This window comes from Canis lupus, chromosome 6, assembly GCF_003254725.2.
Source record: "Canis lupus dingo isolate Sandy chromosome 6, ASM325472v2, whole genome shotgun sequence".
Taxonomy (NCBI): Eukaryota; Metazoa; Chordata; class Mammalia; order Carnivora; family Canidae; genus Canis; species Canis lupus.
In genome coordinates, this window is record NC_064248.1 from 20,571,541 (window position 1) to 20,595,460 (window position 23,920).

A 23,920-nucleotide genomic window follows, 5' to 3' on the forward strand; every position below is an offset into this window, starting at 1 on the left:
TTTTGGAATTCTTTTCTGTCTGCCAGATTGCACGCTGCCGGACTCATGAATTGCTGAATAAAGCCAATAAGATCTTTCAAATTCACTCAGTTGAATTTTGTCCTCTAATGTAGATAACATTTATGAAGCATTTACTGTGTGCTAGGCACTAGGTTCTGACCTTGCATGCATGAGCATATTTAATTCTCTTAGTGATGCTGTAGGTGAAGTATTCTTCTTATGCTCATTTTACATGTGAGAAAATGAAGGCTCAGAAGAGATAAGCAATCTGCTCAAGACCACACACCTAGTAAGGGGCAGAGTTACCACTTGAACCCACTGTATGCCAAGGACTTCTATGCTACGTTGTCACCCAGCTGAACAAAGAAACAAGTTGCCCCAAGCTTTCCCACGGCCATTTGGGGAATAGAATAATGCCACAATTATAGGAGGAGTGGATGGTTTTGAAGACGGAATTATCCGTAAATTCTCGGTGTCCATGAATGGTTCACCTAATGTTTGGCATACATACATGCTAAATGACATTTTTATTAAATGTGTCTGTGATGGGTAGACGTTTGGGGTGGCCCCAGTGACCCCATCTCTTTGTGCTCCTGTGACCCCATCTCTTTGTGCCAGGCCTATGTAACCTCTCCCCCTGAGTGCAGGCTGGATCTGGTGACTTACTTTTCATGAGCAGAATATAGCAAATGTGATGGGATGCCACTCTATCAGTTTTCTATCATTGCATGTATTAGCCTGTTCAGGCTGCATAACAATATACCACAGATGAGTGGCTTAAATAACATAAAGTTATTTTCTCACAGTCTGGAGCCTAGAAGTCCAAGATCAAAGTTCCAGACGATTTGGTTTCTGGTGAGAGGTCTCCTCCTGGCTGGCAGATGACCCCCTCCTCACTCTGATCTCATACGGCCTTTCCTTGGCAGGTACACACAGAGAGAGCAAGGGAGCCCTCTGTGTCTCTTCTTTTAAGGACACTAATTCTATCAGATCAGGGCCCCACTCTTATGACCTCACTTAACTTGAATTCCCTGCTTTTTTGACCCTATCTCCAAATAGATCACTTTAGGGGATAGGGCTTCAACATGTGGCTTTGGGGGTGGAGGGAGACACAATTCAGTTTATAATACTGCTTAACAAAGTACTAGAAAAACAGCAGCTCATAACAACATAAATGTATTATCTTACTCTTTCTGGGAGCCAAGAGTCTGAGTGTTTGTAGGTTAGCAGGGCTCTGCTCAAAGTGTCACAACTCTGAAATCAAGTTATTGGTCACACTGAGTCCTTGTCTACAGATTTGGGAAAATCTACGTCCAAGTCCATTCTTGCTGATGGCAGCATGCAGTTCCTGGTGGTTGTAGAGTTGAGGTTCCTGTTCCCTTGTCGGCTGTCATCCACATGATGCTTTCAGCTGCCAGCGGCCACTCATATTCCTTTCCATGTGGCCCCTTCCATTTTCACATCAGTAATAGTGTGTCTAATCCTTCTCATGCTTTGTTTGAGTCTCTAACTCACTTCATCTCTAATCTTGAGACCCAGGCTCCTTAAGTATATATGTGGAAGTTAGCTTTCTCAAGGACTCACGTGGTTAGGTCAGTTCCACATGGATAACCTCCTCATCTTTAACTCTACTAACTTGAGATCTTAATGACATTTGCAAAATCCTTTTGACCACATAATGTAACACAACCTTGGGAGTGATATCCCATCGTATTCACAGTCCTGGAATTATATAGGATGCATACATCAGGGGAACATCTTAGAGCTCTATACACCACAGGCACTTCCAAGATTAGGTTACAAAACACCGCAACTTCTGTCTTGCTCACACTTTCTCTGCCCAGCTCTTTTCTCTTGTTCCAACGAAGCCAGTTGCCATGTTGTGGGCTGCCCTATGGAGAGACTCATGTGGCAGAAACCGAGGGCAATCTTAGTTCGATAGCCGAGGAAGAACACATCCTGCCAGCAACCATGTGAGTGAGCTTGGAAGAGGATCCCCCTGCACTTGAACTTTGAGGTGCAAACCCTTGTCACACCTTCTGATTGTGGCTTTGTAAGAGACCCTCAGCCCAAGGACCGGACTAAGCCACATTCAGACTCTTGACCCACAGAAACTGTAAGATAATAAAAGCTATTGTTTTTTTTTTTTTTTTTTAAAGCTATTGTTTTAAGCCATGAAGTTTAGGGGTAATTTGTTACACCTCTGTGTATGATTAATACAACATCTCTTAACAAAAACAATGTGATAACACTATCTGCCCACATGTGGGCTGTTTCTAAGAGGTTCAGTGAAGAAATAAGAGTGATATACTATTTTATAGAACATGATCCATATGAGTTATGTATGGGGGTGCTTAGCTTACTATAATGGCTGGCAAGTGGTCCCCTCTTATCTACAGGGAGTACAATCTAAGACCGTCCCCCATGGATGCCTGAAACTGGATGGTACCAAACCCAATATGTACTACATTTTTTCTATGCATACATACGATAAAGTTTAATTCATAAATTAGGTACAGTAAGAGATTAACAATAGCTAAGAACAAAATAGAGCAATTATAACAATATACCGTAATAGAAGTTATGTGAATGTGGTCTCTCTCAAAATATCTCATTTGTCTTGTACTCACCCTTTGTCATCTCTTGTGGGGATGTGAGATAATAAAATGACCACGTGATGAGATGAAGTGAGGTGAGTGAGGTAGGTGTAGTGTTAGGCTACTATTGACCTTCTGACCATGAGTAAAGGGAGGATCATTGACTTCCTGGCAGCAGTTGACCGCGGATAACTGAAACCATGGAAAGCAAAACTACACATTAAGGGGGGCAGGAAATTACCATACACAGGAGGGATTTGTGATGTAATGTGGGAGGGGTGCTCCTAGCAGAATTTCCCTGCTCGCTTGGTGTGCAGCCCTTTCTGTTTGCATAGGGCAGTGTGAATCTCTTCCTTGTCCCATGAGCTACCATAGGGCCACACAGAAAGCATTCAGCATTCTCTGGTCTTCAAATGGTGCAATTTACCAATAGTTAACAATTGGTGTCTTGGTGCCATCAGGCACCTTGCAGTTGCCCCCAGCAGTAGCATCCTTGTGTTGGCAAGACGTACACCATGAAGCACCTTTTGTGGGTAGTAAATAAAATGACCAGATTTGATGGAGTCACTGAAAGATAAGAGCACAGACCTCCAGCCCATTTCTGACATTTACAAGCCCTAGGGTGAGAGTAAAACTGGAGGCCCATACACCATGAGTAAATAGTTATAAAATAAAAATCTAAATCAAATATGTTCTAGCCACCTTCCCTAATAAATATAACTTCTTAACAACTTAGAAGGCTGGGTCCTTATTCAAAAGCTCTCACACTGATTGAGTGTACAGGGGAGCATCCACTCAGCTGGGGGCCCGCTCTCAGTGCCGTCCGGCACCACAATGACTCATGGTAGAGCATGTGGACATCCCCGCCTGCATGGATGCCTGAACCCATCCCCACACACCCCCCAGTCAACCCTCAGGCCCAGAGGGGTGCGCACCAGCAGAGCCCACCTTCTGAAAGACAGACCTAGGAAGATCCTGGAACAGGCCTTGAGAGTGGGCACGGGGACATCTGAACAGCAAACTGCAAGATTCTAGAGAGCTGAATATGGTGCAGGAGGATACTGGATCCTGGTACATGTATTCCCTTGGCATCGTAGTTCTTGGAGCAATGTGTAGAGGACGGGGTATGGCCAGAGGAGAACCAGAATGGGCTCCCTCTCACCTAGCTCAAGAGCCACACTGTACCCATTTCCCGCATCTAGGAGGTTGGTCTTCATGATGGAGGGGAATGAAAGGGTCATGGAGCCAATGCTGCTGGGATTGCGGTTGGACTATGAGAGAAAGAACCGTCGATGGGGTGTTTTCCAGGATGGGTGTGTCAGTAACAGAAGTGGGTAGCTCAGCCTAGGTCAGCAGTGCCCAGCAGGGAGTCACAATAGAAATAGGGACAAAGGGACTCCTGGGTGGCTCAGTGGTTGAGCGTCTGCCTTCGGCTTAGGTCGTGCACAGTCCCAGTGTCCCGGGATCAAGTCCTGCATGGGTCTCCCCTCGAGGAGCCTGTTCCTCCCTCTGCCTATGTCTCTGCCTCTCTGTGTGTCTGTCCCATGAGTAAATAAATAAAATCTTGAAGGAAAGAAAAAGAAAGAAAGAAAGAAAGAAAGAAAGAAAGAAAGAAAGAAAGAAAGAACAAGGAAGAGAAAGAAAGAAAGAAGAAAGAAAGAAAGAAAGAAAGAAAGAAAGAAAGAAAGAAAGAAAGAGCAAGGAAGAAAAAGAAAGAAAGAAAAAGAAAGAAAGAAAGAAAGAAAGAAGAAAGAAAGAAGAAAGAAAGAAAGAAAGAAAGAAAGAAAAAGAAAGAAAGAAAGAAAGAAAGAAAGAAAGAAAGAAAGAAAGAAAGAAAGAAAGAAAGAAAGAAAGAAAGAAAGAAAGAAAGAAAGAAAGAAAGAAAGAAGAGCTCCGAGTACAGATCACCCCAATGTCCAGGTAGGGACAAAAGTCTGACTCCAGATCTCCAGATAGGGGAGAAAGCTGGAAGGGGAGCCAAGTTCTCCTCCCAATCCAGGGACTGAGGCAGCCCAGTGAGATGGATGAGCTTGCTGTTGCCGGGATGGCATCGCCAGGTGGAAACCAGACTATGGCAAAATGACGTGATACAGTGTTCAGTATCCTGTATTTTTCATTTCCAGGAACGGCATGTTGAATGACCCAGCTCACCTCCTCTAGAAACCTTCAAGGTGCCAAGTGAAAGAACATTTTCCCCGGGAGTCACTTTCCAAATCCTTCTCCAGAAGAACCAGCTCCCTTCCCTGTCCTGCTTTCTAGATATATCCCTCAGATCTGGGAGGGCAGGAGGGGCCGCACAGCTGGGTTCAAATCCCACTTCCTTCCTCGCTTTGTGGACTTCTTTCTGTATCTGTGTCCTCATCCTTAACCAGAGGAGACACTGGTGCTTACTTCATAGGGTTGTCAGAAGAATTTAGGAGATAATATGCATAAACTATTTGGTGCCTGGGTTATAGTAAGAGCTCAGCAAACACTGGCCATTATCACACTAGAGTTAGCAGGTCACACAAATTAGGTCTTCCACCTAAATTATGATCTTCTTCTTCTTTTTTTTTTTAAATTATGATCTTCTTAAGGTTAGTGGAACCATCTCTTATCTCCGGAATCTGTCACATTACCTCATTAAAAAAAAAAAAAAGTCATTTAGGACCCATTCTATGCCAAACACTGTGCGAGGCCAATAACAGGCTGTGGCTAAGTATGGATTTACTGAATCAAATAAAGAAGTCAAGAGATTGTGACATGTAATTAAGAATTCCCCGACTCTCCGTTAAGCCCCTGAAGTATCTGTAACTAATTTTGAACGCTTCTTGCTTAAATGCTCATGATTTTCCTCCCCTTTTGTAACCCTTTAGGGGAAAAGAAAAAAATTGTCCTTTGCTCTTAAACTAGCTGACATATTGGATGGATCTACAAGCCAAAATTCTGCCTGTACCCTTGGAAGCCTTCAGTTCCTCTGATCCCATGTGGGGAAACTGTTTGACAGTGATCTGCCATTTGGTTATTTTATTAGCAAAATATCTCAGATACAGCTTCCCAGTGGGTGTGAAACTATTCCCTTCTCAAGAGGCAATGGTGAATAGAAGCATATTTATAAAAGAGCCACAATACATATTCACCACGTAGCTTCCAATAGTGTTGCCTGTGTGGTGTTATCTCTACTGACTATTGATAAACCACAAACCAGAATTGATTCCCCATTTCATTTATAAGCGTTAATGCAAATGGTTGAAAAGTAAAAGACAGAAGGAGAAAACAGTGCATTACGTTACCTATTTCCTCCATTTGTTATTTTTTTTAAAGATTTTATTTATTTATGAGAGACAGAGAGACAGAAGCAGGGACACAGGCAGAGGGAGAAGCAGGCTCCACGCAGGGACCCCGATGTGGGACTTGATCCCAGGACCCCAGGATCACGCCCTGGGCCTAAGGCAGGCACTAAACCATTGAGCCACCCAGGGATCCCCCTCCATTTGTTTTTTAAGTAGGCTCCACACCCAGTGTGGAGCCCAATGTGGGACCTGACCTCATAATCCTGAGTTTAAGACTTGAGCTGAGATCAGGAGTTGGATGCTCAACCAACTGAGTCACCCAGGCACCCCTCTGTCTCCTCCATCTGATGTGGTTGGAATGCCTCCTACCCCAGACTAGGTTGATTTCATCACTAGATCCCAAGTTCCTGGAATGGGGACGGTGCCATAAAGTAGGATCCTGATAAGCATTTTGTCACATGAATGAGTGAATGAGCATATAAATAAATGAACAAAACCTGCTTTGGACATTTTTACTATACGTAGCTTCATTGCTAACACCTGATTCATAGTGATATGGAGCTCTCACGGACATCATTCTAATGGATTTTGAAAGCATTGTTTTTCAGGATCTGAATCCTAAATTTTCAAAATGCTAACTAGAGAGTAGCAACTTCTGTAGCTAGATGAGAGCACAACATATCTGTGCAGATATTGTGGAATATTAATTTCCTGTGGTCTGTTTGCAAGAGGTTCCTGCCTAAAAGCTTTGAGCAATACGGATACTGAACAGTACTCCCTTAACTTCTGCGACCTGTAGAGAGGCCCTCAGATGGCCTGGGCGGGGGTGGCATGGGGGTATTCTATGCAATAGTTCCCTGGTCGTGTCTCCTATCAGGGATTCTGTATGCCTTTAATTTAGCTCTTCCTATCCTCCTCTACCTCTATAGCATAGTAAAGGACCTGAGATTAAATGAGAAAAATTAGAAGTAACAAAAAACTGAAATCATCAGGTCTGCAAAGACGTATATTAAAATGTATTCTATAGATTTAAGTATAAGGTTGTCACCTGGGGAGGCATCTGCCTCACATCAGGAAGAAATAAAATCCTCAGAGAAAAAAATAAAATCAGTGAGTACTCACAATGGCAAGGTGTTTGTCAGGCTAAAGCAGAAGGATGAAACTCAGAGGTAAATGGAAAAAAAGTCAGTGGAGGGTCAGGCTCTGGTTGTCCAGAGGATCACAGAGTGAGGGTGATGATATAACTCATAGTCCAGAAGCCATCATTTCTGAGCTTCTACTCCCAGCTCGGAGAGACAAGAGCAGAAGTCTGTGTGGAGTACAGAAGAAAATGATAAACAAAATCATCTTCAAGGGTAAGAGAGGAGACATCCAGATGGCCAACAGGTATGTGAAAAGGAGCTCAACATCACTCATCATCAGGGAAATGTAAATCAAAACCACAATGAGATATCACTTCACATCTGTCAGAATGGCCATCATCAAAAAGATAAGACGTAGCAAATACTGGCGAGGATGTGGAGAAAAAGGAGCCCTGGTGCACTGTTGGAGGGAATGTAAACTAGTGCAGCCATGATAGAAAGCAATATGGAGGTTCCTCCAAAAAGTCAAAAACAGAAATACCATATAACCCAGCAATCCCACTTCGGGGGATATATCCAAAGGAAGTGGAAACAGGATCTCAAAAAGATACCTGCAGTCTCATGTTCACAGTAGCTCTATTCACAGTAGCCAAGATATGGAATCAACCCAAATGTCTGTTAACTGATGAATGAGTAAAGACAATGTGGTGTTTGTAGACCATAGAATATTGTTCAGCCGTGAGAAAGAAGGAAATCCTGCCATTTGCAACAAGTTGGATGGACTTCGGGGGCATTACGCTAAATGAAATAAACCAGACAGAAAGACAAGTACTGTATGATATCACTTATATGTGGAATCTAAAACAATCAAACAAACAAAGCTAAAGTCAGAAACAGAAATTAGAAAAATGGTGGCCAGGAGCCAGGAGGTAGGGGGAATCAGAAGTCGGTAAAAGGGTACAAACTACCAGCTATAAGATGAATAAGGCCTGAGGATCTAATGTAAAGCACAGTGACTCTGGCTGATAACCCTGTGATTGTATAATTGGAATTTGCTCAGAGACTAGAACTTAAATGTTCTCACCATCCCCCCAAAAGATAAATATGTAGAGTGATGGATGAGTAGATGGGAGAAATCCTCCCATAACGCATATGTATATTAGATCACCAGGATGGACACTTTAAATACTTGACAATTTTATATATCTATTATACCTCCATAAAGCTGAAATGCAAAAGAATTTAGAAAGTCAGAGATCATTTTAGGAGAATGGGAAATTTCCTGGGATTGGCATTATCCATCTTTATGGTGATCCTACGGGTCTCCAGTGTTTGTCTTTGAGCTGGTTTCCTACTGTGAAGCAAGAGGAAAAAGTGAAGGTGGACCATTCCAGGAGTCTCTCCTTGAACTAGAAGCACCCAGGAACCAACCTGAACAGATATTTAAACAGGTTTTGAAAATATAGCCATTTAAACAGTGTGGTACATTGGTTCAAGTAAACACAACAGCTTGGACTACACTCCATGACACATGAAAATTTAATATATGATAAAGAAGGGAAAAAATAAGACTATCAGACAGATTTTATTGGGATAGATAGTTAGCCATGGGAAAAGTCTCTTCAAGGTTATGCACAGAAACCAACTCCAGGCAGATCAAAGAGTTATTCTTTAATCAAAGGATAAACAAACTATATTTAAAAAATGAATATTAATCAAGCTTCTGGAGGGAAGAGTGTCTACATTAGGAAAGATTTTAAAAATCACAAAAGAAAAAAATGGGCAGATGTGATTACAAAAAAATTTAAATCTTCGATACATAAAAAAGCATAATCAAACTTGAAAAGAAGATGACAAACAGAGCAACACATTTATAGCAAATATAATTAAAGGAACGATGTATTCATATATTTGAATTAAAGTAAATCTTTAAGAAAACCAAAGATGCCAAAAGGATATAAACAGACATGTCCCCAAGAGGAAATGCTACTGTTTAACAAACATGGAAGAATTTTTCAATATCGCTACTAATCAAAGCCATGCAAATAAAAACAATAACATTTCATGCCTTTCAAATTAGCTGGTCTTTTAAAATGATAATAGGCATATTAACACAAGTGCAGCAAAATGAGTCCTTTCTAACATTGCAGATCAGAGTGTAAATTGGCACAGGCTTTTTAAGAGAGTAATTTGTAAATGCGTACTGAATGCCTTAAAATGGTCCCTCTGCTTTGATCCAGTAATTACACATTGGAGTGTGCAGTTTAATGAAGTAGCCTCAAACACCGATGGTGGGCCGGGGCGTAGGAGGGGGGGAGTTTATACAACAGGATGATCATCACCACTGCATAAGTAATAGTGAGATAAAAAATTTTTAATGTAAATGTTTGGTTAAATAATCCATGCCATAATCCTAGCATGGAACATTACGGAGCCATAAAATGCAGTGTTCACAAAGACTGTATAATGTGGAAAATGCTTATGATACAATAGTCACCGGGAAAAAAAAAAAGCAGGATAAAAATTGCATACAGAGAATGGATACAATTATGTAAAAAAAGAAAACCCTCTGCACACACGCACACACACACACACACAAAAGCCCCAAAGAAAAGACATTAAAATGTAAATAGTGGCTGTGCATGGATGATAAAATTATGGATGATTTTTTATTTTCTTTTCTGCTTTTCAGGAATTTCTTACTTTTTGCAATAATATGAGAAAAACGCATCTATAATCATTTGATATTTCTATTCCCTTTGACATCTGGGGTCACTATGAAAGGTCAAACATTCGTTTTAGATGAAAGGCCCTTTGTGTGTGTGTGGGGGGAGGTTAAAAATCTAGTTCCCAAAAAAGGTAATGTCCAATAAGACATCTAAAATAAAACCAGGGTCTTAGTTCAAGCTGCTGTAACAAAGTCCCGTAGACTGGGTGGCTTATACACCAGTGAGATTGATTTCTTGCAATTATGGAAGCTGGAGGTCTGGGATTTTTAGGCCACATGGATTAGTCCAGCAACGTTCCAGAAGGGCTAATGATTGTACATCGCTGCATTTTGGAAAGCGTCCCACTAAACTAGACATTAGTGTATTTGGATGTTGATAGGTTTACTGTAAAGCTCCTTGCTCCAAAACAGAAGTTTCTTTGGGAAGATGGGCTCTGTCTTAGGCTTCACTGAAGGCCCATTGCATCATACATCTTGGGGGATCCTGATGAATAGTTAATCAGACGGACTCACCTAATCTCTCCTACCGCCTGCAAGTGACAGCGTGAAATGTAGTGAGTGATATGGCTAAGTGACCGAGGGAAGGTCCCTCCAAGGAGGTGGCCCTTGGGTGGAGTCCCAAATAAACGAGGAGGCGGCCAGGGAATGGTGTGGGAGGAAGAGTTCCGAACACGAGGAACAGCAAATGCACCTGCTTCCTGAGAGACGCACACCAGAGCAGGGTTTTCAAGGAAAGAAGAGAAAGCCAGTGTGACCGAGCAGAATGAATGAACATGGTCAGGTGGGTGGAGACGGGGTCAGAGAGAAGCAGAGTCGGTGACACAGGGCCCTGCTTGCAGTGGGTGGTTGTCATGAGGCTCTGAGCAGGGTAGAGGTTGGGGAGCTTTTCCTTTTTGCTTTACAAAGATTAGAGCCAGTTAATTTGAACGTGTTATCAAAACTCTACCTGGTGCTAGCTTGCTGCTGAGATATGCCCTCCAATTAAAGTTCACTGTGTGTGCTGTCGGTGCCACCAATGGCGAAGTGACAGGGTAAAAATGTGCAGTGAGAACTTTCAGCTGCCTTAAGTTCCATGTGGAGGATGGGACGCGCTGAAAAACCTCTGCCTTGAAACCCATAGCCTCTGTTACTGGCAGATCTGTGTTCCCTCCAGATCCATGTGTTGAAGCCCAAATCCCCAATGTGATGATATATATTTGGAACTGGAACCTTTAAAGAGGTAGTTAGGATCAAATGGGGTCATACGGGTGAGGCCCTAGTCGGATATGACTGGTGTTCTTCTAAGAAGAGGAAGAGATGCCAGGGTTGCGTGTGCAAAGAGAGAGGGCCATACGAGGGCGCAGCGAGAAGATGGCCATCTGGAAGCCAAGGTGTTTGGTACGTTCTCAAAATTCTTGTTTTCCTGATGCCTTGGCTTCCCCACATCCAGGCTGTACCTACTCACCTGGATGACCAGGTGTGCCGGTGTGATCAGGCTTGTGCCTGCCACGAGTTCCCTTCTGGCCTTCCTTTGACTGTGACCCAGTGACATTCAAATGCACCGATGAACCCTTTTCATGCCTCTTGCTGGTGTACTCTACCCTGACCCCCAGTAAAGGCATGGCCAGCAGGTCCTTTGTCTCAGCTCCTTACCCCATGAGGGAGCTTGCTTCCTGGATGCTCTTCCCATGTGTGGGTCCCCTGTGTGGTGTGGTGTGCCTCCCTCCTCCAGGATCTATGAGTGTAATCCATCTTTTCATCTCCTCTGCCTCTCTGCTGGCCTATCTGCGGTTGTGCTCTAAGTGGCCTTAGGGACCCCGCAAGAGGGACTTACTCCTCCACTTCTCCAGGACAGAAGCCTCAGGAGAAACCAACCCCACCAGGACCTTGATCTTGGACATCCAGACTCTGCAACTGTGAGAAATAGTGTTCTGTTGGTTAAGCTACCTCATCTGTGCCATTTGGTTATAGCAGCTCTAGCAAATACCGTCTGCAATCACACACTTGACCCCACAAAACCCAACTGCCACCATATCTTGCTCCTCCTGGCTTGTCTGAGACCCAAGGGGTTCCCAGAGCATGGGCCTTGCAGTGCTAACACCTGGGAAGTTCTAGACAAAGTGGGATGAGCTGATCACCTTGCACCACTGCAACCACTCACATCCAGGCCTTGAGAGAGGACAGGAAAGAGAAAAGTAGTGGATGACTTTAGAGACTCATTTTCTATTGCCTGTCACCAGGCCCCATGGGAGTCAGCACAGCAAATCACCTGCACTGGGAAGATGCAGCAATTTAAAAGCTTTAGTTAAGGGATCCTAATACAGTCTTTACCCTGTGCCAGGTGCTGTGCTAAGTGCTTCACAAGCAGAGGGGTCCTTATACAGCCTTTACTCCCTGCCAGGTGCTGTGCCAAGAGCTTCACATACCTTGACTTATGTAATCCTCTCACAACCCTATGAGGTAGGTATTATTACTATCCATAGGTTACAGAGGCGGGAACAGATGGTCTCAGAGGACTGTCCCCAAGTCACACAGCTAGGAAGTAGCCATAGAGTCAGGATTTGCTCCAGCGTGTGCTCTTAACCACTGTGGCTGACACAACATTGGCTTCGGGTTCAAAGAGTCTCAGGCATCCCTCTTTGCCACTCTGGGGTCACAAATGAGCCAGGGTAAGACGTCAGCAAATCTAAGCACCTAATGCAACCTACAACCTACTTGAGAAGCTTCCCTGGCTTATTTTTCACGGACACCTGGAGCAACGTGACATTGGATGGCTTGACATTGGATGGCTAGGAGACTCCCAACAATACCCCAGGGTTACTAAAGGCTTAGAGAAGCTAACTATGCAAAGCACTTAGTAGGGTACTTGGTCCACAGTAGCATTTCAAGAAACGTTCGCTCAAGTGGACCGTAGTGGTAACGGCCACTTCCCTCAGCCCTGCTCCAATCCCTTCTATTGTCGGTTTCTGCATTAGCTCTCAGGGTTTCCGACTTTCCAAGCAGAGACTCGAGAGCTAAGTGATCTTCCAACTCAACTTCAATGGACTAGATTCAAAAGACAAGGTCAGAGCGCCCTCGGGCCCAGGACCAGCTTGGAGCGGCTTAAGCGGCTGCCCCGTGGCCAGAAGGAAGAGCTCTGAGCCTGCCCCTGCCCGGGGGGGCCCCCCAGCACTCCCCTCGCCCGGCTCCCATTTCACAGATAACACCTTAGCGGCCACCAGCTTATTTACGGCCACGTTGGGCAGCTGGTCCTCTCCAGCATAAGTGAATTTCAAAATACTTTAAATTCAGGATAAAGCAGTGAAATGGGAAAATCTTTACACTCCAATAAGACATCATTACTGGCAAGCATATTGCACTTTCAGTATCAGGCTGAAAACCACCAGTGCATGAAAGGGAATGAGGGCATCGGCGCGGGCATCGGCCAGCTGGGCAGATAGGGCCCAGCCGGGGAGGAAGGCGCTCGGAGGGGCTCCTGACGGCAGATCCTCGCCCCCACTGCTTTGCGGACCATCGGAGCTTTCCAAAGGTCCCAGGGTTTTGAGCCCACGTTCCCGACATGGGGTGTGATGGCGAGAAAGGCTGTGTTTGCCTCTGCACAGTGACTCCAGGATGAGGTTTGCGGACCCCGTAGAGGAGGGTAAAGGGGCAGGTTAGGCAGGCATCATTAGCATTTAGATTGCACAACTAAGAAAACTGATGAGTGGAAAGTACTGGTTGCTGTGACACAGGAGGGGGCGGATGGAGAGCGGACACCGGAAGTCCCTGAAATTGATTAATTGCTTCTACATGGAGGTCTCAAGTCCAGGCGATGGAAGGCAGAGAGCCAGAGAGTGGGAAGGAGGGATGTAGGAGAGGCCAACAGGGAAGGGGAAAGGGGCGAGAGCAGAAGGAAAGACAGGAAGGAAGAGCGAGGGCTGGGGTGGTGGAGAAAACAGGAAGCAAACAAGTTGAGGAGGAAGGCGAAAGGAGAGGAGGTTTACTTACCGAGGGTGCAAAGCACTTAGACATTTTCTGCTTAATTCTTCCAGGGAAGGACCTACTATTGTTGGTGCTTATGAAGGGACGGGACTCAGAGAAGTTCAAGGTCTCTATGGTCGTTTGACTGACTCACATCCCACAGCTCCTTCCAAGATGCTCCTGGCTCTTCCCCAGTTTTCCCTGAGCCGCGTGGTTCCAGGGGCCCTGTTGGTTCAAGGCAGGTAAACCTAATGGGAATGCCGAGCACTATGACTTTTCTGCTCCACATCAGATGCTGTGCTAGACCCTTTAAAACGGTGTCTTGTTCCATCCTTATAACAGTATACCCATTTTACAGATGAAGACACAGAGGCCCAGAGACACCTGACTTAAGCCACACAGCCCCTCTGCCGAGGAGCCAGGATTCTTACTCAGACTCTTAATTTAGAAGCATTAGCATAGGTTCTGGCTGTGACTCAGCTATTAACTTAAGGAGTGACTGAGGGCTGTTAACCTCTGTGAGCCTGTGGTAGGCTGAATGATGGTCTCTGTGAAGACCCCCATGCCTTAATCCCTGTTACCTTCCAAGGCAAAACGGAGCTTGCAGATGTGATTCAGTTTAGGGTCTTGGGATGGAGAGATTTTCCTGGACTATCTGGGTGAACCTAGTAGAATCACAAAGGTCTTTACAAGGAAAGAGGGAGACAGGAGGGTCAGGGCAGCATCAAAGGGAGATGTGAAGATGCTGTGCTCTGGCTTTGAAGATGGAAGGGAGCTGGAGCCAGGAATGCAGGTGGCCTTCACATGCTGGAAATGGTGAGGACGTGGATTCTCTTCTAGAACCTCCAGGAGGAATGCAGCCCTGCTGATACTTTGATTTTAGCCCAGTGAGGTTCATTTTGGATTCTGACCTCTGGAACTGCAAATCAATGGGTGTTGTTTTAAGCCACTTAATTTATGGTAATTTGTTACTAATAGTGAGCCTCAGTTTCCTTATATGTCAACTGGAAGTGATCATCTTGGATCTGTCTATTCTATGTGGCTTTGATGAGGATGAACTGTCATATGTTATGTTTTTATGTTGGCCCTGAATCCCAGCCCTCCTGGGACACCCCACATGGATTATGGTGCCCAAACTCGTTTTGCCCTGCCTGAGGAGATTTTCATCCAGACTCTCCACATCTCAGCGTATATTTTTTTCAGAGCTCCCCTCTGCTTGCTCCAAAAATAGGCAGCTAGTCTTCTGGGCTCAATGAAAAATGAAATCAAGCTCAGAAGGGAATAGAACCCAAAGATGGTGAAAGACTGAATCTTATCAACATTATTTGAGGTCCTGGATCCAGCTACCCCTGAAGCTGGTGTACTGTTGAGCTTTTCAGTTAGGCAAGTCAAGAAAGTCTCATTTTTGCTCAGGCTCCTTTAGGTTGAGCTATTGTCACATATAGCCTAAAGCATTTAGGGCATCCTACTATGAATCAGGCTCTGTGCCACAGATCTTTGTTGCAACAATCCTATACAGTAGTATTACTCCCTTTAATAGCTGTGAAAACTGAGGCACAAATTAGTTAAGCAATCTGCCCAAAGTGCAACAGCTTGTAAGTGTGTCACAGTGGGATGCAAAGCCGGATTTGAGTCCAAGGTCTTTGCTCTTCCTCCAATACCAAGTTTTCACTTTCCCTTAACTTGAACACAACTTGGGCAGCCGTAAAGTCAAATCGAAATCACTATTTCTCTCAGGTCTTTACTCTTGCACTAAATATAATAGATCACAGTTGTTGTTAAGTCCTATGATGGATCCTCTTAAAATCTCTGCTGAGAATCTTATTAAGTTTTCTGTTCAGAATGAAATGCTTGGTAGTAAAAAGATACAAGCTCTTTGTGAAACGGTTTGTATCAGAAAACATGTTGTAAAGGCTGTTGGCTGCCGGCTGGTTGCCAAAGGAGCCATTTTACTCAAATTCAAATAACGTCTAGAACACCGGGCTGGAGTTTGTTTGTTTGTTTGTTTGTTTGTTTGTTTGTTGCTACATGAGGGAGATGGAAAGTTGCAACCAGAATAAGGGGAACTTTCGATATATAACCAAGGGCTTCTTTCTCCTGACTTCCCACCTCCTCTTCTCAAGTACTTTCTGTTTGTCGATCAACTGGGTTTTTTGCTGTTCTGTTGACCTGAGCTTTGGGAAGTGAGAAGGGGTCTTTTTGTTCTGTTAATCTGACCCAGATACTGTAAACCCGAATGCCAGCAAGAATAAATAGGCAGTGAGGCTTGTCTTCCTTTCTCAAAGACCCTCAATCATTTTTTTAAACCTCTAAACACGAGGGATTACTGTTTGCGTCCACTTTAACACATGGGCTCTTCTCTTCACCTTTCATTTTCCCAATTTTAAGGAGACCTGGGTATAACCATAAATGGCACCAAGCTTTGAGTCTGGGAGACAATGCTGTGAATGGTGGGGTGGGACAGACCAGACAGCATGTGTGCCTGGGTGGCCAGTGATGCAGGCCGGCTCTTGGTAGATTTTCTGGAAATCAGGCAAAGGTGAGCCAGAACCTTGGAAGCCACTCATTTCTTAACGTTGCCTAGAATTATTATAAAAAATTGTATTAGCCAAACAAAAACAAACCCGGCGACTGAATATAGCCCGTTGGTCTTTTTTGGGGGGCATTTGGCATAGAGAAGGGAACAGGAAGGAGGAGTGCTTGATGCGGTTTCATTAGCAAAGGCACAGAGCTACTCCCAAGAGGAAAGGGATCTGAGTTTTGAAGAAAAGAGAGAAGAAGAGTAAATGAGCTATGGGGAGTTTAGGGAAGAGATTGTAAATACCACCCCTACTCATGATGTGTGAATTCTTGGCAGACAGGTGGAGAGAGGGGATTATATGAGCTTCCCTTTATAGCCAGCAATGGAATTCTCTTTGCTGCTCCTAAAGAAGAATTTGGTGTCTATTTTTTTTAAAGATTTTATTTATTTATTTGAGAGAGAAAGAGTGTGAGCACAATTTAGGGGAGATGAACAGAGGGAGAGGAAAAAGCAGACTCCCTGCTGAGCAGGGAATCCTATGTGAGGTTTAATCCCAGAACCTCGAGATCTTGACCTGAGCTGAAAGCAGATGCTTAACCAGCTGAGCCACCCAGGAGCCCCAGGAATTCAGTGTCTACTTACATTGCTTTTTATTAAAAAAAAAAAAAATGACAATAAGGCTGCAGTTGGTTTAAGCTACACCACACAGGGGATGGCTGGCCTTGGACCTATTCACCTCTCTGTGCCTCAGTTTTTTCATCTACAAAATGGGGATTCTGAGAGCACTACCTCACAGAAGTGTGATGGAGACAATGCTGGAAAAGCACTTGGCAGTGCCTGTCCCATACTCAGTTCTCCATAGATGATAGCTATTATTATTTCTTGCCTCATTTATCACGGTAAGTTGCCTAAAATCTCAGAAGTTCACTTAGATTTCAAAGGAACTTAAAAAACATCTAGGATTATTGAATGGCCAAGTGTACATGAAGGCTTTAGCACAGCACCAAGCACCGTGTAGACACTCAACAAACAGCTCCAACATGCCTCAATCTCTTCTTCCTCCTATGTCCCTTCTTCTCTCCTCTTCTTTTTCCTTCTTCCAGGGAAGCTCTCTCCTGGAGGCTACTTGCAAATAGATTCAGAAAGGCAGGCCCGGAGCAGACAGTGCAGCTGAGAGACCATGATGGGGGGTTTCATTTCAAGGTGATGTTGGGAGAGGGGCATGAAGGGTGATTGTGTAACTAGAATATTTGCAATGATTGTGAGTGGAGGGGAGAATGGATTAGAAGCTGGGCAGACAGTTAAAGAAGCTGTACAGGGATCCCTGGGTGGCGCAGTGGTTTGGCGCCTGCCTTTGGCCCAGGGCGCAATCCTGTAGACCCGGGATCGAATCCCACATCGGGCTCCCGGTGCATGGAGCCTGCTTCTCCCTCTGCCTGTGTCTCTGCCTCTCTCTCTCTCTCTGTGACTATCATAAATAAATAAATTAATTAATTAAAAAAATAATAAAAAAAAGCTGTACAGGTGAGGGTAGGTGAGGGCTGAACAAGGTGGTTGAGGCAGGAGGGGATCCAAACGGAAAGATCGGGAGGTGGGATCAACAAGATCAGGCAACAATACGAGGATGGGGTTCAATCCTGATGATGATGATGATGATGGAGCGAGTGTATGTCCCCAACAGCAGTTAGCCAGGCAGAGGGACGGGTTGCATGACTGAGATTCTGAATCCCAACTGGGGCAGATTTGAGGCTCATTCAAGCCTAAACGTCAAAACGCTACAGGAGCAAGGATGGAGAATCTGTGAGGGTCGACTCTGTTTGCGCAGTGCCTAGGGCAAGACCTCGCATAGCATAGGTGGTCCATAAATGTCTTCTGAGTGATGAATGAATGAATGCTGGTCCAAAATTCAGGAAAGAAGTTGAGCCCAGGAATGAGTGCTTTGGAGTCTTTTAATATAGATCCATTAGCTGAAAACGTGCAGTTTAGTGGGGGAGCCCAGGCAGAAAAAGAATAGGCGGAGCTCAAAAGAGGACCAAGGAGGCATCCCCATAGGGAAAGACATTGAAAGGCACTGGTAGGTCTTTAGAAGGCCTGGTGAGAGAGCAAAGAGGAGTCAGAGAGGTGAACATACAATAGATCATATCAAAAAGTGGGTCTTCTATTCTGAGGCTTAGAACCATTACATCAGCCTTCAGAGAAGCTACAGCTTGGAATCCTAGAAGGATGAAGGACTGCTGGCACCTGAACAAGAAAAGAATTGCAGAAAAAGCAGCCTAGCGAAAACCTCCCCAGCTTGTTACATCCTGCTTGAGGCAGAAGAGATTCCAGCAGCTTCCAGGAGACTGTCAAGAGGAGGAATTGCCTGCCCCAAGCCAGCGCAACAACCACATCCCAACAGAGCCAAGACACCGAGCCAGGGTGCCATTGAGTGGGGACGTGCAGCAGCAAGAGAAGCCAATCTGCCAATGGGTATTGATTCCCTACTGGCACAGCTCATCCCTCCAAGCAGTTCCAAAGATTTGTCCATTCCCCTTGGGTCTGAGCTGCTTGCAACAAAATATTTTCCCACTCAGCAACTATGACTCTTGCTAGTCTCATGTGGTCTTTGACGAATGATTTTGCTCATAATTAAGTCATCTCCTTGCTGTCTTCCCAGCATAGCCCTTGAGTTATTGCCATTGAGATACAAGGGACATTGTCCTGGTGCATGGGGGGGTGGGGGGGGAGGGGAATGTCCTGACGTGGCAGGGCTTGAAACTGACTTTCTAAGGACAATCGTGTCATTTCTTTGTCATCGTTATGGGTACTTGCATTGTTCTTCAGATAGGTGGAAATATCTTCACTGGTTCTGTTGGACGAGGGGGAGACAGATCTAAAAATACTCAATTCCAGAGACTTTCTTGACCTTCATGCCTTACCAGGGCCCAGTGTAAAGACTTAATAAGTGTTCGGTTAAGTAAATTCAGGCAGAGGACAGTGGCTTAGAAACAGCTCTTACAATGGACAAAATACAAAGATTTCATACTCCAAGGGCAAAAAACACTCTTCCAGGTATGCTTTGTCTTCTGGGTCTAAGTCACTATTCCTTTCCAGCCAAACACTCAAAGACATTGTTGGCGTTCTTCCTAACTTCTTCATTTAGCCTCTCACCAAGCTGCTTGATTTTACTTCACAAATCCCTTTCAGATCTACCCTCAGCCCCCACCCCCCAACTCATATCCCCATTGTGACTCATATCCCCATTGCATTCTTTTAGGGTAAATCCCCTTGAGCTAGAAAGCATTACAATAATCATCTCTCTCCTCCTTCCGGCCAGGAGGAATTTGTTCTAGTAACTGTATTCTATACTTTTGCTAGTTGTATGCCAAATAAAATTTGATCATTATTCTCTAACATTAAAAAAAAACCTCCTAGGAATCAGGCTGGTTTTTTTTTTTTTTTTTTTTTTTTTTTTGAGAATAAGGTTTAAATTCCTTGCAAAATTTTCCAGTGGCACCTCCTGCTTCCTATCCTGTTTCAGCCTGTGTCCCAGCCACTCAGAGTTACTCATTGCTCTTCAAACGCACCAGATTCTAAGATGCTCTTGTACATTGGCGTCCTTTTCTCCAGAATTCCTTTCCCCTTTTCACTTGCAGATCAATTTGTCTTCTGTAATCCCCCTGAGTCCATCATGGGTCTCAAACTTCATCGCACTCACCCTGCCCTGCTCTACCTATATTCTCAGTGTAGAGGCAAGAGACACGTTACTCTTGGTCCTTTGGGAGCTGCAAGGGAGGACATAATCCTCCTAGATAGATTTTTATCTGCACTATTTATTTCCTGAAATGCTCCCAGAGTGGAAAGGACAAATGGTATCATGTCCATTTGATATGTGGGAGAATGGAAGGGGACAATGTTGGGTGGAGGGTGTCATAGCAAGGCGAGATGCGGAAGGCAACATGTAATTGCTATCTGGCTCTGTATCCTCTTTGCCCGCTTGCTAAGCAACGCCACAAGACACCACATAGTACCCGAGAGCTGTTCTCACCCAGAATTCCAAGAAAAGAAGCTCGGGTCTCAGCAGGAGCCCAGGGCAACCTGCTCAGTTCTGCCAGCCAGGGAGGCATGGTGATTCCTTCTAGAAAACTATTGTGGGATGTAGGCATTTTCCTAGAAGGAATGAAGCAGACTCCAGGAGAAATGAAGTTCAGAATTAAGTGCACACAACCACAGAACTCAATTTGTGTTTTGAAAAAAAAAGTAACATGTATGAACATGGTAAAATAAGCAAACAAATACAGAAGGATTCACAATGAAAAGTCTATCTTTCCCTCAACCCTTGTCTCCAAGGCTCTCTGTAAAAATTGTTCTCTACCACCTAAAAATATTCCACCTTATATAAAAATAAGTCAGTGTCTGCATGCTTTTTAAATGAATGGAAACACAGTAGAAACACTAATCAACACCTTGCTATTTTTGCTTAAAATATACTTTAGAGATCATTCCATATAAGCCACAGACACCTCAGGCCTTCCAAAAGCTGCACGATATTCAGTTGTGTAAATGTGCCACAATTAGGTCAGCTTCCTTACTGGTGAGAGGCCCATTGATTATTCCCAGTCTCTAGTTATTAAAAGTGTTGCCATAAACAGGTCACGCATATGTCATGGTGCACATATGTCAACATCTGTGACATAAATTCAAAAAAGAAGAGAACATATGTCAAAAGATATGAAAGTTCAAATTTCTTTTTTTTTTAAGCTTTGTTTTTTTATTTGAGAGAAAGAGAGAAGAGGGAAGGGCAGAGGGAGAAGGAGAGAGAGAATTTCAAGCAGACTCCCCACTGACCATGGAGCCTGATGCAGGGCTCAATCCCATGACCCTGAGATCATGACCTGAGCTGAAATCAAGAGTTAGACATTTAACCAACTGAGTCACCGAGGTGCCCTGAAAGTACAAATTAAAAAAAAAAAAAAATGAAGGCCCTTCTGTGGTTGGTCCATCCCTGGACTTGTAGGCCACCCCACAGGGCTCTATCAGGTTGCAGTGGGGAGCAGCTGACTCCAAACACAGGGCCTGGTACGACGTGACCCAAGGCAGAAGAACTTGGGATGCTTTGGTGTTTTCAAACCTGTTGCCCATGTATAAACCTTCAGCATGGCATTCAAGACCTTCTATGCTCTGGTGCATCATATAATGATGTGATTTGGGCCTTATCTATAGGCCAAACTCCTGCTTAAAAATATGAAATGCCAAGATGAACTCAAAGGATGACTAACTTCCCCCAGGGCATATAGAGACATGACCCCATGCTACATCCTCTTCCCAGCCTGGTCCAAGCCACTAACCATAAGAGTCATTAGCCATATCCAAAAGGCAGAGAAATAACTTTTAGCAATTTAAGACCTATGCCACACCCAACTAGAAAAAAAGCTGTAGATGTGAAGTTACAATCTCATTTACCAACCTAGCCTCCCCAGTCCTCACATGCACACACTGGGTTATGACCAAAGCTGATTGGGGGACTGATTGCAGAGCTCAGACTCTGTCTCAACGGGCCACCACTGCTCTAATTCAGCTCCACTTCCACTTCCTTGCAGGAAAGCAGACCTCATATTGCAAGACTTTATGTGGTTTCAAGACAAACTGGAAATCCAGATTGGTATGGAAAGCCCTCTCAATTTCATAGAATTTGAAAATAATACTTCAAAAAATAAATCCTATGCAGGCTGAAAAAAATGCATATAGTCAGATGAGGTCCACAGGCCCTCAGATCTCTCTGTTTTGGGTATAGACAGGCTGCCAACATACAGTTCCCCTTCTTCTCCAGACAAATTCACCCCAGTGCTCAGCATCCACACTTCCAATCCAAGGAAAAGAATATACAAAGGTCTCCAGCTTTTGGCCAAAACAGAGGCTGGAAAGCAAACCCACTTTTGTTGAAAGGAATGTTCCAAAAGCTTCTCTGAGCCTGTGCTCCAGTGGCTGGAACAAGGCTAACACATTAAGCATTCTAAGGACAACTCACAAGACAACTCATAATTAAGAGCTAAATTGTATATGACCAGCTGGCAAAATGAGTGGATTGGGCCATAATAGCAATTATCAGTCAGATCAGCTTAAGAAAGCTACATTTTTTCATTATCAACACTAAAGCTGCTTCGTTATCAGAGCCTTCTTGACCATTTCCCACTTCCCAGGTGGTGTTCTTCCCTTGATCCTTTGAAATGAGTCATGTGTTCCTTCCTAAAGTACCTCGGAGGAAGAGCAGAAAATCTGGGGGCTCCTCACACCCATCCTTGCCATTCCCCTTTTGAGTGGGATGTGCAAATTTGCTTCTCCTTGGAACAGCCTCTTGTACATATGGCATGTTCTTGGAGGAGATGTGCCTGCATCTCAGGGAACTCACTTGGGGCAGGGCTGGCACCAGAATATGGCCTTCCTCATCAGAACCAGAATAGCGGGGATGCAGGACTTCAGGTTACCAATCACCAGCAGCACAAATCTGGCTACCATTGTGTACATAGGAAAACAAAGATGGATTTAGATGCTTTCTGACTGATTCCTTGTCACTATGTTGAAATGTGAAAGACCGAGAGAGATTTGAAGTTTTCTGTGTTTGTTATATAAACCTTGGTGGAAAATCAAAAACATTTGTCTACATTCCCTTCTCTACTGGGGGCCCAGCACCATTCAGTTCTCTCTTGATAATATCACCCTGATTTCCTTTTGGAAAATTACCTCTTCCCTGCTGGCTTTGGGTTTAGGGACTATATTTTCCAGATGCTTTATCTTACCCTAGTCTGAGACTGAAAACATTCTTTCATTGGTTCATTTCACAAATATTCACGAACATCTACTTTGTTTCAAACACTAGCCTTGGTGCTGAAAACATTGATAATTAATAGTCAGTGTCTTCTCACTTCTGACCTCGTGGAGTTTACAGGCTAGGGTATAATCCAACTTCCCTTGACCTAAGCTAGGCTAATTGTAAAGCTTCCTCTCTGGAATTCGGATTGTATACAGAATGACACAAAAGCTAAAAATGATCAGACTCATCTATTCCAGCTTGGCACCCTTGTGAGATGCGGGGTGGAGGGTGTCTCTGATTCTCAAACTCCCAAAATTGCTCGTATTCTATCCACAGGAAATCCTGAGTGCTTACCTAGATCTGTGTCATACTTTCCAGCCTTCCTGTCGATGCCATAAGAACTCAGGATACATCTATTAAACCCCTCTTTTGTTTTTGTTTACTGGTGTCAGTTTTTATTGCTTGTAAGCACAGAACCTCCCCTGATGTTGGAGCTGCTTCTTAGCCTGTCTATCTGGTCACTAAGTTGGCTTGGGTATCTTATCTTACCAAAACCTGGGGGATTTTTTTAAATCAGAAAAACAACAAAACAAGTTGTTGGAGATAACTGAAATCATGCTATAGAAAACATTCGTGTGATTTGACCCTCTCCTTTCTCTCTGTCTCTATCTTCTCTCTAGACTTCCCTCCCATCTCAGAATCAGTAACATCTATAGTACAATTTTAATGATAACGATCACGCCTTCTCACTAGAATACAGATGCAGTTCTAAGGCAGTAGAGAGACTAGGGACTTGTATGCATGGGTTCTTGCCTACCTTGATTTCTTCCGTGCTTTAACTAAACCACTTCTCCATCTCTCAGTGACTGGCATGTTCACTATTTGGAACATGCTTGCACGTGCTATTTCATAATTGTTTGGTATCACACAGCTTGTCTTTCAGACTCTGTCCATTGGAGCTTCGAGTGAGTCTTGAAGGGAATAGGAGTTT

The 23,920-nt window shown here is 44.1% G+C and overlaps 1 long non-coding RNA gene across 5 annotated transcripts in view; it reads right to left on the minus strand.

The window, feature by feature from the left end:
• Nucleotides 1–23,920, minus strand: part of LOC112679194 (uncharacterized) — a 106,258-nt gene that overhangs the window by 29,659 nt on the left and 52,679 nt on the right. The window contains exons 5-7 of one of the 5 annotated variants that reach the window (XR_007411224.1): nt 13,646–13,843; nt 10,626–12,305; nt 857–2,789 (exon numbers count right to left, since the gene is read on the minus strand). This is a non-coding gene — a long non-coding RNA (uncharacterized LOC112679194). Of the gene's footprint in view, nt 1–856; nt 2,790–10,625; nt 12,306–13,645; nt 13,844–23,920 lie in introns of those variants that run through there. The other 4 variants (XR_007411223.1, XR_003148157.3, XR_003148155.3 and 1 more) reach the window with 4 other exon arrangements.